The sequence below is a fragment of the Biomphalaria glabrata genome, chromosome 14, assembly GCF_947242115.1.
Source record: "Biomphalaria glabrata chromosome 14, xgBioGlab47.1, whole genome shotgun sequence".
Lineage (NCBI taxonomy): Eukaryota > Metazoa > Mollusca > Gastropoda > Planorbidae > Biomphalaria > Biomphalaria glabrata.
Genome location: NC_074724.1, coordinates 98,596 through 116,891, shown reverse-complemented (window position 1 = coordinate 116,891; position 18,296 = coordinate 98,596). Strand labels below are relative to the sequence as shown.

General features: G+C 35.0%; 1 protein-coding gene across 2 annotated transcripts in view; it reads left to right on the top strand.

Moving 5' to 3' along the window:
* The first annotated feature begins 3,296 nt into the window (after positions 1 to 3,296).
* Positions 3,297 to 18,296, top strand: part of LOC106064048 (uncharacterized) — a 104,408-nt gene continuing 89,408 nt past the window's right edge. For both annotated transcript variants that reach the window (XM_056010433.1, XM_056010432.1), the window contains exons 1-2: positions 3,297 to 3,488; positions 9,589 to 9,999. The gene's annotated coding sequence lies outside the window, so the exon portion shown is untranslated. The remainder of the gene's footprint in view (positions 3,489 to 9,588; positions 10,000 to 18,296) is intronic.

Sequence of the window (18,296 nt, the reverse complement as noted above, 5' to 3'; positions counted from 1 at the left end):
GTCCTGGAATTCTCCTTAAAATTATTAAAGGCTCCTGAAACTCGTAAAAAATCTGCTGAAAAATGGACAAAATTGTCGTTTTGGGGTGACAATCGTATGCGAGATAAAAAAAAACACTTTGTCAGCTTTCATTTAATAAACATTTATTGCAAAGACGAATGTATTTTCTAATACAAAATCTTAAATTTTGACATTGTGCTTTTATCCCTATCCAGACTCGGCCCCTCGCAATCCGTTTCGCATAGGGCCCCGCAATTCCCCACATGACCATGTTCAGTTCTCCCAAACATGACCATGTTCAGTTCTCCCCCACATGACCATGTTCAGTTCTCCCCCACATGACCATGTTCAGTTCTCCCCCACATGACCATGTTCAGTTCTCCCCAACATGACCATGTTCAGTTCTCCCCAACATGACCATGTTCAATTCTCCCCAACATGACCATGTTCAGTTCTCCCCACATGACCATGTTCAGTTCTCCCCAACATGGCCATGTTCAGTTCTTCCACCACATTACAAAGTTTAACTTCTTTATGTTCAGTTCAGACAAAGACCGCACGTTCGATTCGAACCTCCAAATATGACAGAAATTAAAAGGCTTATATTGAGAATATTACAAACACGGAACAAGTTCTCTGGGAGGGAGGGACATGAAAAAAAAAGGAGGGACGAATGCTGGATGGGGAAGGAGGGTATTTAGGTAGGATTTTGTCCAGTGATGAGCTTCCTCCCTCTGTTTTCCCCCTCCTTTTCAAATCACGTGGGTTCAGCTGCCCTGAAGGCTTGGAGAAAAATGAGCAAGGATTCGCGTCCCTATCGCCGAGTTAAATTTGGAAACAAGAAAAGACAACTCTCTATGTCCCCTACCCCCTTTTTTTTTTCATTTATTGCATATAATTGAAATTAATAATGTAACTGTAATTTCACTGAACTTATTAGCGCTCCAATTTTTTAACCAACCAAATTTTTTAAATGCTCAAAAATTTCATGTAAAATTTTAATTTTTGCCTTATCAACCATTCTTTGTAAATATAGTAGTTATGTATGTATTTGTTATATATTTGATATGTCCGTCCGTCAAATACTGCTATGATTTATAAATTGTTTTTCTGTATATTTGTAATGGATACTGTTAACTACGACTCTATAAGTTCGCTATAGTAAAGTTGGCATCCTTCATTAGTAACGACTATGGTTCATCTCGAACACTTTTTTCATGTGACAGAGGTGACATATTTTGGAGAGACACTCCTGTCCACATATATTGCAGGTCAAAGTGGCTTTCGCTTTGGTGGTAGAGGAGCCGGCAATATTTCGTATTGCGCGCTTTTCTTCCAGAGCTGAGGCCCATGTTTTTTCACTGTCCATAGCTTTCTTGGTCACCATCTCTCTCCATGTGGCGCGGTCTAAGTCTAAGTCTATGTCTTCCCAGTGGTCAGTATCAATGTTCACTGTTTTGAGGTAATAGACATTGTAATGGACATTGTGAACTCCGAGTTCGCTATAACAATACTTGATCATAATGTACATTTTTTTTCTGTTGATAAGGATACCAACACTTTGTATAAACTTCATTCTTAAATATCGACTCTACGGAGATACATATTTGGTCTGGTCATATATAATATAATGGCCGGATTTAAGGGCGGACAGGCTGGGCTATAGCCGCGGGACCTCCACAAGAAAGGGGCCTCCACAAGGAGATACAAATATATCCAAATTTATAGTTTTTTTTCTAACATTTTTGTTCTCGCATTTTCACTGCTAACAAAAATGTGATTAAAGAAGTGTGCTAATAGGAGATTAAATTGACAAGAATTTTATAAAAATTCTATTTCTTTCTTCTAAAATATAGCATGCTTTTAGTTATAAGTACTTTTATTTATAAGTGGATCTTAAAGCTTTCGAAAAGTTGTAAATTTCATCATATAGTGATATAAATATCATCATATAGCCATAAAAATATCATCATATAACCTTATAAATATCATCATATAGTCATAAATATTTTCATATAGTCATATAAATATCATCATATAGTCATATAAATATCATCATATAGTCATATAAATATCATCATATAGTCATATAAATATCATCATATAGTCATAAAAATATCATCATATAACCTTATAAATATCATCATATAGTCATAAATATTTTCATATAGTCATATAAATATCATCATATAGTCATATAAATATCATCATATAGTCATATAAATATCATCATATAGTCATAGAAATATCATCATATAGTCATAGAAATATCATCATATAGTCATATAAATATCATCATATAGTCATATAAATATCATTATATAGTCATATAAATATCATCATATAGTCATAGAAATATCATCATATAGTCATAGAAATATCATCATATAGTCATATAAATATCATTATATAGTCATATAAATATCATCATATAGTCATATAAATATCATTATATAGTCATATAAATATCATCATATAGTCATAGAAATATCATCATATAGTCATAGAAATATCATCATATAGTCATAGAAATATCATCATATAGTCATATAAATATCATCATATAGTCATATAAATATCATCATATAGTCATATAAATATCATCATATAGTCATAGAAATATCATCATATAGTCATAGAAATATCATCATATAGTCATAGAAATATCATCATATAGTCATATAAATACCAACTTGAATCCTATTCCCGGTAAAATAATTTCCGCATTTAGTCCTATTCGATGTAAAAATATCAACATTTAGTTCTATATATTAGCTTTACGAATACCAACATTTTGACTTTTTTTTGTGAATAAGCATCAACATTTAGTTCTATATATTAGCTTTACGAATACCAACATTTTGACTTATTTTGTGAATAAGCATCAACATTTAGTAATAATTACAGCATAAACATCAACAGTGAGACCTATTTGCTGCCTAAATATCAACAGTGAGACCTATTTGCTGCCTAAATATCAACATTCTATGCCTCTACCCATGGAGCTATAAAATGTCTTGTTTATTTTCATTCCACTGTAGTTTTTCTATAAACCATTACCTTCCCACCCCCACTTCTACTCGACTCGGAACAAATCTTCCAGACGAGATCTCAGAGAAATGTCGATTATTTTTCTAGCGTACCGCTGTTTGTAAAATTTGGCCAACCAGCCCGGAGTTCGGGGCCCGCCTTGCTACCCACAGCCCGTTCACACAGACACCGCCCGCGTCAACTGCTTCAACCTGATCCCATCCCTGCGCTGTGGCGAGAAGTGGCGGGGGGAAAAAGATGCGAGGTTTCCAGGAGCGATGTGAAGGCATTGAAATAACTCAAGTCTGCTCCTGGACTCTTGAAGTTTACACATTTCATGCGATGGAATATATGTGTGTGCTTGTGTGACCTGTGTGATTCTTGTTTTATGGATATAAAGATAGGCCACGTCTTTTAACGTGGAATATACAAAGAGAAAAAAAATATAGCAAATGAAGGTTCGTTTTACATTTATGTATGAAATTTAGATTTTAGATCTAGAACTAGTAGGCCCTATGACTGTGACTATGTCATATGACTATGATTAATAAGTATAAGGTCTAAAATTTAAGTCTAAATGAGTAAATGCAGATCTAGCTAGATCTAGATGTAATATAAAGTAATAAAGATCTACAGATTTAGTCTAGATCTATCTTTCTAGATCTATATAATATAATAAAAATATATCTGTATCAAAATTAAAATATGGACCATCCTACGTATAGGCCTAGATATCGAATAGGTTACTGATCTAGAATATAGATTATTCTAGATGAAGATTTACTTTCTTTCAAATAGGTTTAGCTCTTATTTCAGATCTAGACTTCTACACTAGAACCAGATATACATCTAGATCTAGAATCTAGGTCTATTTTCTTCACTTTATAAAATGTCGAAATATAGATCTAAATAATAGGCCTGGAAAAAAAATCAGATGAAACACAAAACGCACAAATAATTTAATAAATAGGTCTAGACTAGATTCTACATCTAGAGTTCAATGTATACACTCGTAATATTCATTGTCATATTTAAATTTAACTTATAGATCTAGATTAAGATCAATGTAATTATATACAAATAGTATACGACCCTTGCGTAGTTAGTAAGAATAAGTAAGAATAAGATCTTCTTTTCTTATCTTATATGATACAGACGTTACTTCAAAAAAAAGAAGATAGCGAGAAACGTATTTGTAGTCATTATACGCCTTATCTTATCTTATAAAATACAGACGTTACTTTAAAAAAATGATTACATCCTGCGCCTCATGCATCTAGTCATGCATCTTAATCAATGACTTAAATTCTGCCTAAGATCTAAAATCTTAATCTTGATATTTACATGTAGGCCTATCTATATTTCTAGAATAATCCTAAAAAAAAATTATCCCCACGTCTGTTTAGTGATAAAAGATGTTCCATTCTATTGACTAATAAAATGTTCCTTAAACAAGATCAATATTTCTAATGAGAGATAGTTGTTCCCTATATAGGCTATATATAGGATATATGATAGATCTAAACTTATATATATATATAGGCCGATATAGGCTTAGTTGTATCCTATAGAAGATATGTTCCTTATTGGAGATCTAGGCTCCCTATAAGATTATGTTCCTTATAAAAGATTGTGTTCCCTATCAGAGATCGATGTTCCCTTTTTGATTTGCTCTCATAATGTAGAGCTAGTCTGAGAAAAAATAATTTGGTTGTCATTTTTTATAATGTACTTTAATTAGAATTTTTAAAAGAATAAGTTTAAAAAAAAAAAAAAACAACTTATATATTGTTTAGCTACATAATACTTTATCATAAACAGATGTGCCGCAGTTGTTATAAATGGGCCCTAAATGATTAGATTGTATTTTATCTCAATGTATTGTGTATCAGCGATTCCTTACCAATCTCAAGAAATGCCAACCGTACACGGATCTTAACTTAAAGATAAACATTAGATTTATTTTATTCAAAAAAACTTAATTTAAAAAAAAAATAAATCTAGAAATCCTGGGTGTATGACGGAGTATCCGTTCCCGCCACGTTTATTGTTACTATTTAAACTATATATAAAATATTTAATGACTAGAATAGGTATCGCAACCGAGAATAGTTCTAAATATTCTACTTAATCCGAGAACATACGTACACCCGTATCCACCTCCCTCCTCCTCAAATTAGCTAGAAGAAGACCTTGATCTGTTCTTATTTTTCTAGTTTAGCTATAAGAGGACTTAAATCTATTTTGTATCCTTCCAGTTCAGCTAGAATGGGCAATAATCTACCCATAGCCGACCTGGTCAGCTAAAAGAGGACATAACATCTATTTTTAGTCTTGCTGTTCATCTAGAGGAGGACCTTCTTAGCTAGAAGAGGACTTTGATCTATTTGTATCCTCACAGTTTATCTAAAGGACCTTGTTTTTTCTACTCTCTCTCTCTTTTCTCTCTCTCTCTCTTTTCTCCCTCCCCCTCTCTCTCTTTTTTTTCTCTCTCTCTCTTTAGCTAATGAACTTAATCTATCTTGTCGCAGATCTAGATCTATAAATAGAAGTGTTTCCCAAACTGTGTTCCGCAGAACCCCAGTGTTCCGTGAGGCCTGACTAGGTCTAGGTGTTCCACAAACTTCTGGCATAATTAATTAGTATGCCATCACATGAATTAATCTCTCTAAAAAAAAATAAGCAATGTGTTTCGCTAAATATGCGAAGTTTTCCGTTAAGGCAAAAGTTTGGAAAAACTCTGATCTATAGTATTCTTTATTCAATGTTTACCTAATGTCCATAGATCTAGATTCTACATGAACTTTTCCCCCCATTCCCACAATTCTTTGAAATGTGTTGATAAAAACAAACGTGAATGAACGTGTGAGGCTTACATTTAGATCTAATTAGCGAAATGTTTCACACACCCCCAGGGAGAGCTTAAAATTCATTTCCTGTCCAGGCGCTGAAGAAACAGCCCGCTGTGTCTTACAGATAATTAGCGTTTAGACTCAGTCAATGCACACGCTGATCCATGGTGAGAACCTAAAAATAGATTTAGGATAAATATTTAGGATATTTGTTCTTCAGCTGTTTTTAAAACAAAATGTGTATGTATATATGTGAATAGATTGTGTAGTTTGTGTTGGTAGATTGTTATGTAAATGCGTTGTTTCTGTTAGTGGATTGGTTAGGTGTAGTATTTCGTTATAAGGCGCTGTGGCTGAGTGATATAGCGCTTGCCTTCCGAACCTGGTGTCCTGTGATCGAATCTCGCTGAAGATAGTGATTTTGAATTTCGGGATCTTTAGGGCGCCTCGGAGTCTATCAAGCTCTAATGGGTATCTGATATTAGTTAGGGAAAAGTAAAAGCGGTTGGTCGTTGTGCTGGCCACATGACACCCTCGTTAACCGAGGGTCTTTATATCATCTGCCTTATGGATCGCAAGGTCTGAAAGGGGAACATCACTTTACTTAGTATATAGTTAAGTGATAGTGGACTGTGTCAAAATCTAAAGAAACAAATCCTAGATTAAAACCAAGTTAAAAACATAGAATATGCATCCTAAGTTTGGAGTCCTTCAACTCAAGAAAACATACATAAATTAGACCAAATACAAAATAGAGCAGTGGCATTTTTAACAAACAAATATTCCAATTTGATTAGAGAAACACCATTAGTAAAATCCCTAAACTTAAACACACTTCAGGACAGAATAATAAAAAGTAAAGCAGTTATAATACATAAGACACTAGACCATAACTTACAAATAGAAAAACAAAACCTAATAAAATACGCAGAAAGACACAAGGATACAGGCACATTTCTTATTCCATACGCTAGAACAAATTCATGCAAGTGCTCATTTTCTAGTGCCATTAAAGAATGGATTGCCTGAGTCAGCCAGGAAAACCAACGACTTAGCAGAGTTTAAGTCATTGATTAACATGCATGACTAGATTAACACATGCAATGTTTAGGGCGTAATTATCTTATTTTTTGAAGTAACGTCTATAATATATAAGATAAGATAAAAATGAGATAAAATAGAGTTGGATTTTAAATAAAGAAATTGAAGAGTGATGCCTTTCATAATTAGGATTGACATTATTTAGAATACGCTGAAAGATTTTAGATTTTAAAGATAGGAGAGGTATGCCTACTCAGACCTCAAGATATACATTAAACTAGATTGATTTATTGAATAGATTCACAAATGATACAATGATAGCTATATGAGATACTAAAGCATTGCTATCGAGTGGAAGATTTAGAAAAGAGAGCAGTATGTCACGTGACCCGTAGACCCAATTACGACCTACATATTTTCTCACATCTGATGAAAGTAAATCAGATAATATAGTTACTTAAAATTCTCTAAATCCATACAATTGATCAATGTACGGAATATATATTGGCTGCCATTACAAATATTGTGTACAGTATGTCACGTGACCCCGTAGACCCAATTACGACCTACATATTTTGTCACAACAGATGAAAGTAAATCAGATAAAATAGTTATTTAAAATTTTCTAAATCTATACAATTGATCAATGTACGGAATATATATTATCTGCCATTACACAAATTTTGCGTACACAAAACGATGTGATTTGGCCATAATTCGAACTTCTTAACTGACTGCTAGATCTCTATAAACTACAACAGAGTTAATTATTCTACTTTTTTTGTTCAGCTTTTTCTACATTCTACCCTGATTTTTGTTTTCTCTATCGCTGAACGGAACGAGTTAAGAAGAGGCCCCTGTCTAACGCTGCCACTTTTAACAGCCATTAAACTTAACAAATCGTCTGCCTGAGCTCTCACGCCTTCTGGTCCATCTCCAGATTTTGCGGACAGCGCGGTCAAGATAATGGCCTACCTAGCAAGTCCCTCCCCTACAACTTTTTTTTTTCTTTAATGGTCAAGGAGAATTTTTTAAAAAAATCGGGGGGGGGGGGGAGTGGAAAAACAGGGGGAGTCGAGTGAAAGGCGGTTATAGGCATGGGGAGATAACCCAGGGTTGTTTATCATGTCAGACGACTGCATGTGTACTATCTCCCCTTTTGTAGACTTCATCAGTGGGTGTTTGCGAAACAAAAAGGGAAAGACAAATTCCTTCACGTCAAGTCAAAACAATATGTCGTACTAGGACGTTATAATTGGGGCGTTGAAAGTAAACAGTTTCTGCCTGCATTCATTCGTAAAGCAAAACTCACAACAAAAAAATCTTTCAATGCGGTTACATTGAATAGTAAACGTAATGTCCGTCTCGGGTTTAGCAGTAGACATAATGTCCATCTCAGGCTTAACAGTAGACATGATGTCCATCCCAGGTGTAACAGTAGACACGATGTCCCTCTCAGGTTTAACAGTAGACATGATGTTCATCTCAGTTTTAACAGTAGAAAGGATGTATTTCCCAGGTTTAACATTAGACACGATGCCCCTCTCGGGTTTAACAGTAGACACGATGTCCCTCTCATGTTTAACAGTAGACATGATGTTCCTATCAGGTTTAACAGTAGAAATAATGTCCATCTCATGTTTAACAGTAGAAATAATGTCCATCTCATGTTTAACAGTAGACATTATGTCCATCCCAGGTTAAGCATTAGAAATGATGCCCATCTCAGATTTAACAGCAGACATAATGTCGATCTCAAGTTTAACAGTAGGTATAATGTCCCTCCCAGGTTTAACAGTAGACATAATTCCATCTCAGGTTGAACAATAGACGTAATGTCCATCTCAGATTTAACAGTTGATATGATGTGCAAATCCAGAGTTGACTTAACAACATAGACAGGAAGAAAAATATTTGATAGGTTTAGAGTTGGGCGTGTTTTCTGTTCATCTGTAAATTATTCTTCATTTTAAATACATTGACGTCACTCTTGATTTATCGTTTTAGCTTTCATTTACTGTAGAATGATTTTCTGAGCGCTTAGGTTTTTTTTTTTAACTCTTTCCTCCGTAATTATTTACCACATTCTGGTGGAATCAACGCTGGTATCGTCAGTTAGGAGAGAAAGAGTTAATCAAACAGTGTTTGGATTAATTGGGTGGCTAGTGGCGGCGTGGCATCCGCATCAGATTGTCGTATTGCGGTCCCGAGTTCAAATTCTGACCACCGTCATCCCCTGCCAGTCTTCTAGTCCAACGATTCCCAAACTATGTTCCGCGGAACCCTAGTTTTCCTCGAGGCCTGAATAGGTTTTCCGCGAACTGCTTGAATAATTAACCACTAGGCCACCATGTGAACTAATCTCTCTTAAAAAAAATAAGCAAAGTGTCCCGCTGAATACCCGGAATGTGCTATACATAATCTACGCTGTGTGATTTTCGGCCTGACGAGACTTCGATTCCAAACTCAGACTTAACTCTTTGTCTCCTAACTGACGATAACCAACGTTGATTCCACCAGAATGTGGTACATACTTACGGAGAGAAAGAGTTAAAATGCTTTTCAATAAGTCTTTGGTTATGTGGTTAATTATTATGTTTAATCTTTATTTCTGTAAATGATCAAACTCAGCCTTAATGTCTTCAATTTTTTTCTTCAACAACAGTGATACTTTCAGTGAGTCCAGTGGATCAAAAAGTGAAACAAGGATACTTTCAGTGAGTCCAGTGGATCAAAAAGTGAAACAAGGATACTTTCAGTGAGTCCAGTGGATCAAAAAGTGAAACAAGGATACTTTCAGTGAGTCCAGTGGATCAAAAAGTGAAACAAGGATACTTTCAGTGAGTCCAGTGGATCAAAAAGTGAAACAAGGATACTTTCAGTGAGTCCAGTGGATCAAAAAGTGAAACAAGGATACTTTCAGTGAGTCCAGTGGATCAAAAAGTGAAACAAGGATAGTTTCAGTGACTCCAGTGGATTACACAGTATGGATACAATAGTTTAAATGCACTACTCTGGATACATTGGATTGTAAATCTACTCACATTTATTCCTGGTTATAGGCTTCTAAACAAGGGTAAGTTTTAGACTCAATGCGTAGTTCTGCTAATTAATTATTCTTTAAGATATTGCGCTTACATAACTTAATTGATTTATTAAGGATTTAAAAAAACAACAACTTGTTTTTACATGTTACGCATGGTTACATAATAGCGTAAACCTCCCTCAGGACGATTGAGGATGGCGGTGAGCAGAGTTCGAAGGTTACAGACTTAAATCTAGAGTGCACACCAAACGAAAACATCAGTACAGAAACATCAGTACAGAAAACATCAGTTCTAAATACCACATTAAATTTACTTTCCTGAATGAGTTACACATGTTTCATTTTAATAATAGATCACTCATTCCAGATCATGTGGGCAAAGTGTAGGAGCGCGGTGGCTGAGTGGTTAAACGCTTGGCTTCCGAACCTAAGGACTGGATTCGAATCTCAGTGAAGACTGGGATTTTGAATTTCGGCATTTTTAGAGTCCACCCAGCTTTAATGAGTACCTGACATTAGTTGGGGAATGTAAAGGCGGTTGGTTGTTGTGCTGGCCACATGACACCCTCGTTAACCGTTAGCCATAGAAACAGAGCGCAAGGTCTGAAAGGAGACCTTTTTAGACAAAGAGGCTTGGGAATTGGATGTATAACACGGAAATAGTGTATTTACACAAACTATGCAAATTAACAAAAGCTTTTCAAAATACAGCTAAATAGAAAACTATTTCGAAACATTAGGAAGATTTTACATGCACAAGACACTAAATTTCCATTTAAACTTTTTAGAGCGAAAGTTTGCTGGGTTTTTTTTTTTTATTCTATTAGTCTGAACAAGGTCTGAAAGGGGAACTTACTCTTGTTTTTTACTTACTAGTCTGAACAATTTTATTTCATGTTAATCAACGAAACCAGGGTACTAAGTATCACAGTGATTGTATTTATAATTCAATTATTTATTTATTTTTAATTTCTAAATATACATTTATGTCGACACCTAGTTTGAAAATTATTGTTTTTATTTATTTTAAGTTTTTAACTTGACTATAAGCACTGGACACACTCTAGGATCATCTTATGCCATTAGCTGTTGCTTATAAGATTATATACAAGATATACATGTAAAAATGTTTTACATGTTTCGGATGTTCCTTCAGAGTTGAAGATAGTTTACTTCCTAGTCCAAACCTCCCGCAGGACGACGGGGGATGGGAGCGGGCAGGGTTTGAACCCTCGACCGTCGATAAATCTGAACGACAGTCCAGCGCGCAAACCGCATGACCAGGCAGCCATGTATTTCGGTAAAAAATACTTCTAATAGTATTTTAAAGTCACTATGGACCTCATTCACCAAAACCAACGGCCGCGTGATGACCATTAATACAACAACGAAAAAATACGGTCACGTGATATCCCTGATTCGAATTGGGTCACAAGTTGTATAAATAGATAGGGAAGCACGTGACTCAAGAGTGCTTGTTTACGATTGATGTATGAGGCCCATTCTTTCATTATCATATTTTGTTGGACCGGGTGGTCGAGTGTTACACTACTCAAATAAATGAAATAAAGGAATGTAGTGTTAGGATTATCCATCTCTCGCAAATAATATACATATCCCCCCCCCCGCCCCCAGAAAAAGGTCCTATCTCAATTTCACTGAAGACAAATTACATGTAACTGTGTTTCCAAATATCATCTTTTTATTTTTCTCTGGGTTATTTTTTGTTTGACCTAGATCTAGTAAGTGCTGGAACGTGATTGGTCAATAATTTTGTCATGTGACTGACTACACGATCTAATTTTGGCTTTTGCAATGCTATTTATGTCATTTCTAGGCAAGTGCCTAATTATTAGTAAGTAAAATTCTCTTGATAATAAATCCCAGCATCATTTCTTTTTTTCTACAGAATCTATATACTTTTTATATAATTCAATGTTTTTATAAACTAAAGAACTTGTTTAAATGAATTAAAACCTTTGATCTTATCTTATAAAATGCAGACGTTATGTCAAAAAGAAGAGAAGATGATTACGGTGTACGCGTGTCTCTAGGTCAATCTAGTCACGCATGTTAACCAATGACTTAAATTCTGCCAAGTCATTGGTTTTCCTGGCTGACTCAGGCAACTCGTTCCATGTTTTTTCTACCACTACATCATGAGCAATGTGAACCTGTCCTCCCAGAACTAATAGACACCTGATCTCTGGGAATCATTATTTTGTTAAGTGTGCCAGTTAACCCTTTTTTGAAACCTATACGGCTGAAACGATTCCCAGGCCATCCAGTACAGTCTAAAGTTTGGGTTTATAATAAGCATTTTTTTTTCTTACGGTGTAACACAGCGGTTCTCAACCTTTTATGCTCGGCGACCCCTTTTTACAACCCCCCCCCCCCCACTCTGCCGCGACCCCCCCCCCAGACACACACACACAGCAATAGAAGAATAGACAAAACAATTCGTTTTTTCGATGGTCTTTGGCAACCCCTGACAAATCGTCAATCGACCCACAGGCTGAGAACCCCTGGTGTAACAGCAAACGTAACAGACTTTTTTTTTTACTTTTCTTTTAACAGTAACATCAAATGTTGAAATCTGTAACTAGCATGTAACTAACTTTGTTACTACTGAAAAAAAAATCATAAAAAAATTGTTAATAGCAAACACAATAAATGAATATTTTAGATCGCGGTTCTTAAAAAGAGAAACTTACTTTAGATCACACCATGACATATTCACATATGACCACCCGGTCCAACAAAATATGATAATGAAAGAAAGGGCCTCATACATATTCATATGACTTAACGACAGAGCACTACAGACCTAAAGACAATATAGCAAAGTATTAGGTAGAGAAAATAGTATGATACTACAAAGCTATCACAATACCACAAACATAAGAATAGGAAGATAAACTTAATGATACAAACACAGGGATAGTCTGATAAACATAATGATACAAACATAAGGATAGGCTGATAAACATAATGATACAAACATCAGGATAGGAAGATAAGCATAATGATACAAACATAAGGATAGGCAGATAAACTTAATGATACAAACACAGGGATAGGCTGATAAACATAATGATACAAACATAAGGATAGGCAGATAAACTTAATGATACAAACATAAGGATAGGAAGATAAGCATAATGATACAAACATAAGGATAGGTAGATAAACTTAATGATACAAACATAAGGATAGGAAGATAAACATAATGATACAAACATAAGGATAGGTGGATAAACTTAATGATACAAACATAAGAATAGGAAGATAAGTAGTGGTACAAACATAAGAGTAGGTAGATAAACATAATGATACAAACATAAGGATAGGTAGATAAATATAATGATACAAACATAAGGATAGGAAGATAAACATAATGATACAAACATAAGGATAGGTAGATAAACATAATGATACAAACATAAGGATAGGAAGATAAACATAATGATACAAACATAAGGATAGGAAGATAAACATAATGATACAAACATAAGGATAGGTGGATAAACTTAATGATACAAACATAAGAATAGGAAGATAAGTAGTGGTACAAACATAAGAGTAGGTAGATAAACATAATGATACAAACATCAGGATAGGAAGATAAGCAGTGGTACAAACATCAGGATAGGAAGATAAACATAATGATACAAACATAAGGATAGGCAGATAAACTTAATGATACAAACATCAGGATAGGTAGATAAACTTAATGATACAAACATAAGGATAGGAAGATAAGCAGTGGTACAAACATAAGGATAGGTAGATAAACTTAATGATACAAACATAAGGATAGGAAGCTAAACATAATGATACAAACATAAGGATAGGAAGATAAGCAGTGGTACAAACATAAGGATAGGTAGATAAACTTAATGATACAAACATAAGGATAGGTAGATAAACATAATGATACAAACATAAGGAAAGGTAGTTAAACTTAATGATACAAATATAAGGATAGGAAGATAAGCAGTGGTACAAACATAAAGATAGGAAGATAGCATAGTGCTACATAGTGATTTTAGTTTTACTAACATAGTGACAAGAGATCATAATTATAATACAAAACATTATAGCACTTCAAAGAGAAACTAATGTAGCACTAAGTTCCTAGTTCAACTCATTTCCTTTGTCTTCGAGGTTTCCGTAACTGAAAGTGTGCTAAGGAGCTAAAAAGAGTTCAATTTAGCGCGAATGTAAACACTTAAAAATGGGTTGGCCCAGATAGTCAGTTTTGTGTTTGTGTGTGACGTCATACCCTCCCCCCCCCACACACACACCCTTGCAATAATCTAGTCTAGAAGTTTGTTGTTTGAGAGCAGGATTTTCAAATCAACAATTGATAATGTCTGTAGAACTGTTATAATAATAATAATAATATAACAACAATAATAACAAGAACTAATAACAAAAAAAATATATTAATCTTTTGTTTTTACCAGAAAAAAAATATTGAACACACTATGGAGATCTTTATAATAATAATAATAATAATAATAAGGCTTGTCTTCGAGTCCGAAGATTAGTGAGGAATGCAGTATTTCCCGTGGATGCGCAGCCCCAGCTGCGACCTACATATTTTGCTTATGCTTGCCCTGGAGATCTTTATACTAATACAAAATTCAAGGTTTTTGAAAAATGAAAGCATAATTTAACAAGTTTATACAAAATCATTCTTTTTATATGATTATACTATTATAAGATTACTAGGATTATAAGAATAAAAGTCGTTTTTTTTTAATGATTATTTTATATAAATTTTTTTTTTTTTATATATAGCACACAACCCAGCATGCTTAATGTGCTCGGTTCGAATCTATTGTGGACACGTGGGACAGGGTGTGTTTAGAGACGTTGCCGTGATGCCCCCCAGGCGCTCAGGCAGTACAACTCAGCTCCTGTTAAATCTTGAGTTTAGAATTCCTAGTCTCCGTTGGGAGTTCACTTGATAAAGTAACATAAGTCCCACGTCCCTTTATTACAAACGCTTTTTATTATTGTTATTTATAACCTTTTTTTTTTCTCTTCCTCTTTTTGTTTTTTTAGCTTAATCAAATGCTGCGTTGTATTCGCGTATATAAACACCACATTTGTTTCATTATTCTAGCATTTTTAAGCACACTGAATTCAACACTAGAAATTTACACAAAAGTGACTGGAAAGTATTACACTGTAAAGTGTGACATATTAAACGAAAAAAAAAAAAGGACTGGAAAGTGATTATTTCATGAAGGCACTCCCGCATTTGCGTTGATCACTGAATAAACCGACTGGTGTATACCAATAAACAGTGTTAATGATCATGGACTATATACACCATCTCTCGATAATGCTGACAGGCATTCATTAATATGCCCATCTAGTGCAGCGGTTCCCAAACGCTTTCTTAACGGTTAGGGAACACCTCGCACATTCTGAATAATCAACGGAACACACAGCTCATTATTTTTTTTATTTTTTTAGACAATTTACGTGGTGGCTTACCAGCTATAATTCCAGCAGTAATGGACCCCATTCACCAATCGTAAACAAACAATATTTAGTCACGTGATCATATTGATAAAACAACGGAAAAAAAACTGTCACGTGACAGCCACTGTGTATTAAAATTAGATCGTAATTTGTATAGAAGAGATAGAGAACCACGTGGCAAAATGTTGTTTGTTTACGATCGGTGAATGAGGTCCATTGTGATAGAAACCAGATTACATACAATTCAGTGTTAATGATTCTCATGACTCCTCTTTTTGTAATGAACATGGCAAAAAAAAAAAAAAAAGACAAATTAAGGAAAGAACTCCACATTCATAGCGATATATTTCAATAATGTAAGATTCATCCCCCCCCCCTTTTTGATATCAAACAAAATAAATTAATTAATGCAACGAGTAATCTAAATAATCATGAGCAAAATATGTTGTTTTTTTAATAGTGACGCGTTGTATTTTCTGGGGATTCATTAACTTGTTTGTCTTGCGTGTTATCGTAATTGAAAGCGATACTGAATAAAACAAAAATGACACCGTTGCTCATACTAAGAGTTACTGCCCCCCAGCAATTGTAACATTAAAGCTCATGTAACTTTTTCTTGTTTTTTTTTATGGTATCCCCATAGCATTAAACAATAGATGTTCAATCTGAGAAATATTTCAAGACCACAGACCTATATAAATATTATATCTAGACTGGAAAGCGGAAACAAATTCTTATCCGATAATGATCAGATCACAGACCTATATATATGCATGTATATGTATATATATATATATATATATATATATATATATATATATATATATATATATATATGGATGGATGGATGGATAGATAGATGGATAGATGGATGGATGGATGGATAGATAGATAGATAGATAGATAGATAGATAGATAGATAGATAGATAGATAGATAGATAGATAGATTGTTATGTACGTAACTCTTTTTCAAGCGGTAAGGGAAGTCGCCCCTATCTAGGAAAATCGATCTTTTCTGTCTTAGATAAGTAATGATCTTCAGTTTTCAAAGTTTAGAAATTTATGCAATACCATTTTGCAGATTTTAAAAAGAATGGGCTATTAATCACAGAACTATATATTCACTCAAAGCTATGAAATAAAATAAATCTATTTCCTTTTAGCTTTCATTGAGATAATGTTTCGTAAATCCTGAAATAATTCACGTCTGCTGATTTTAATCATGTTATTTACATTTAAATAGATTGATTACCTAGATCTTTCTAGATTAGGTATCTCAAAATTGCATAATAATAATTATGAGACGATAGTGTTTTTATTTTTGATGTTTAATTACTAGATCTTATCCAAATCTAAACATTAAATTATATGTTACATAGGTTAGGGTTGAAAAAAAAACAACTTTACTTCTTATAACTACTTTAGAAAACAACGCCTTGTTTCAGCTTTTTTGAAGTTTTTTTCACGACATTTTTGTATAGTGTTGGAGATCTCCAGGTCCAGTCTAGGTGGTCTGTGGTCAAGTCTTATGCATTAACATTGTAGAACGTGTCCAACTTCCTGAACTGTGGTAGTGTCTTTCAAAGCCTTTGCAACCGTTTCCTTCCCCTCCTCTATTCATGATGCCATGAGTACATCAAATACCAGACCCGATGTTCTAATCGCCACCACACTTGGGAAATAAAACTCCATTAGCAATGGTAATTGACCATCCCTCTTTCTCCCCCCCCCCCTCCCCCATGGCCCAAGACCTCGGCCACTCTGGCATTATCTCGCCCATTTCTAATTGTCCATGTAACCGTGGTAATCACACCCCTGACCCAAACATCGTCACCTCGAGAAATCCCCGCGTCCTCTTTCATTATTGACCTAAGTGAATTAGGCTGGATGTCCACTCTATCCACTTAACGGTGTGTGCTTTCTAGCGTTGGACTATCATTGACCACCTCGATTCGGCCCTCCGACCTACACACTAGTGTCAATGGACACAATCCCACCGGAAAGAAGGTTTGCGCTTCGTGACCAGCTTCTCTTCACTTTCGTAGCTGCAATGACGTCATAATGGACTCCTGTGTACTCTTCATTTTGGCGGGAAAAGGGGCATAACAGTTCCACACGTAAGACTGATACAGGACTGGCGGTGGTCTCCCCTACTTCAGGATGGGCAGGGGTGTGATTACCACCCAGGTCAAAGGCGGTACATTTTATCGTCTCCTAGTCACTTCATATAACAAAGGCGTGTTGTTGTTGTTGTTTTTTTTTTTGGTAGGTAAGGAGGGAGGTGAACTTCTCAACACTTTCCTTGGTTAGCCCTCTTCTATACGCCTACACATCGAGTCCACATTTTGTAAGTTGTTGAATTCCCAGTTACTTTAACTCTTTCTCTCTTAACTGACGATACCAACGTTGATTCCATCAGAATGTGGTAAATAATTACGGAGAGAAAGAGTTAATTTTTTTTAATCAGTTAAAAAAAAAGTTGACATACTTAATGAAGTGGGACTAGCTTAGCTTAATTAACCATGTGCACTCCCAGGGGGGGGGGAGCATAGGGCCTCAACCACACCTCTCCACTGAACTCGGTTACGAGCAGCTTTCTTCATCTGCTCCCATGTCATTCCAGTACCCTCAGCTTCACTGATGACTGACCCCTTCCAGGTTTGCTTGGGTCTGCCCACTTTCCTTGTGGGTTCCAGTCAAGTGCCTGCCTTGCAACATTGGTAGCTGGTTTTCGCAGTGTGTGTCCTATCCAGCTCCATTTTCGTTTTGTGATGTCTTGGGCTATGGGCTTTTGTCTAGTTCTCTCCCACAAATCGATAGTAGTTAT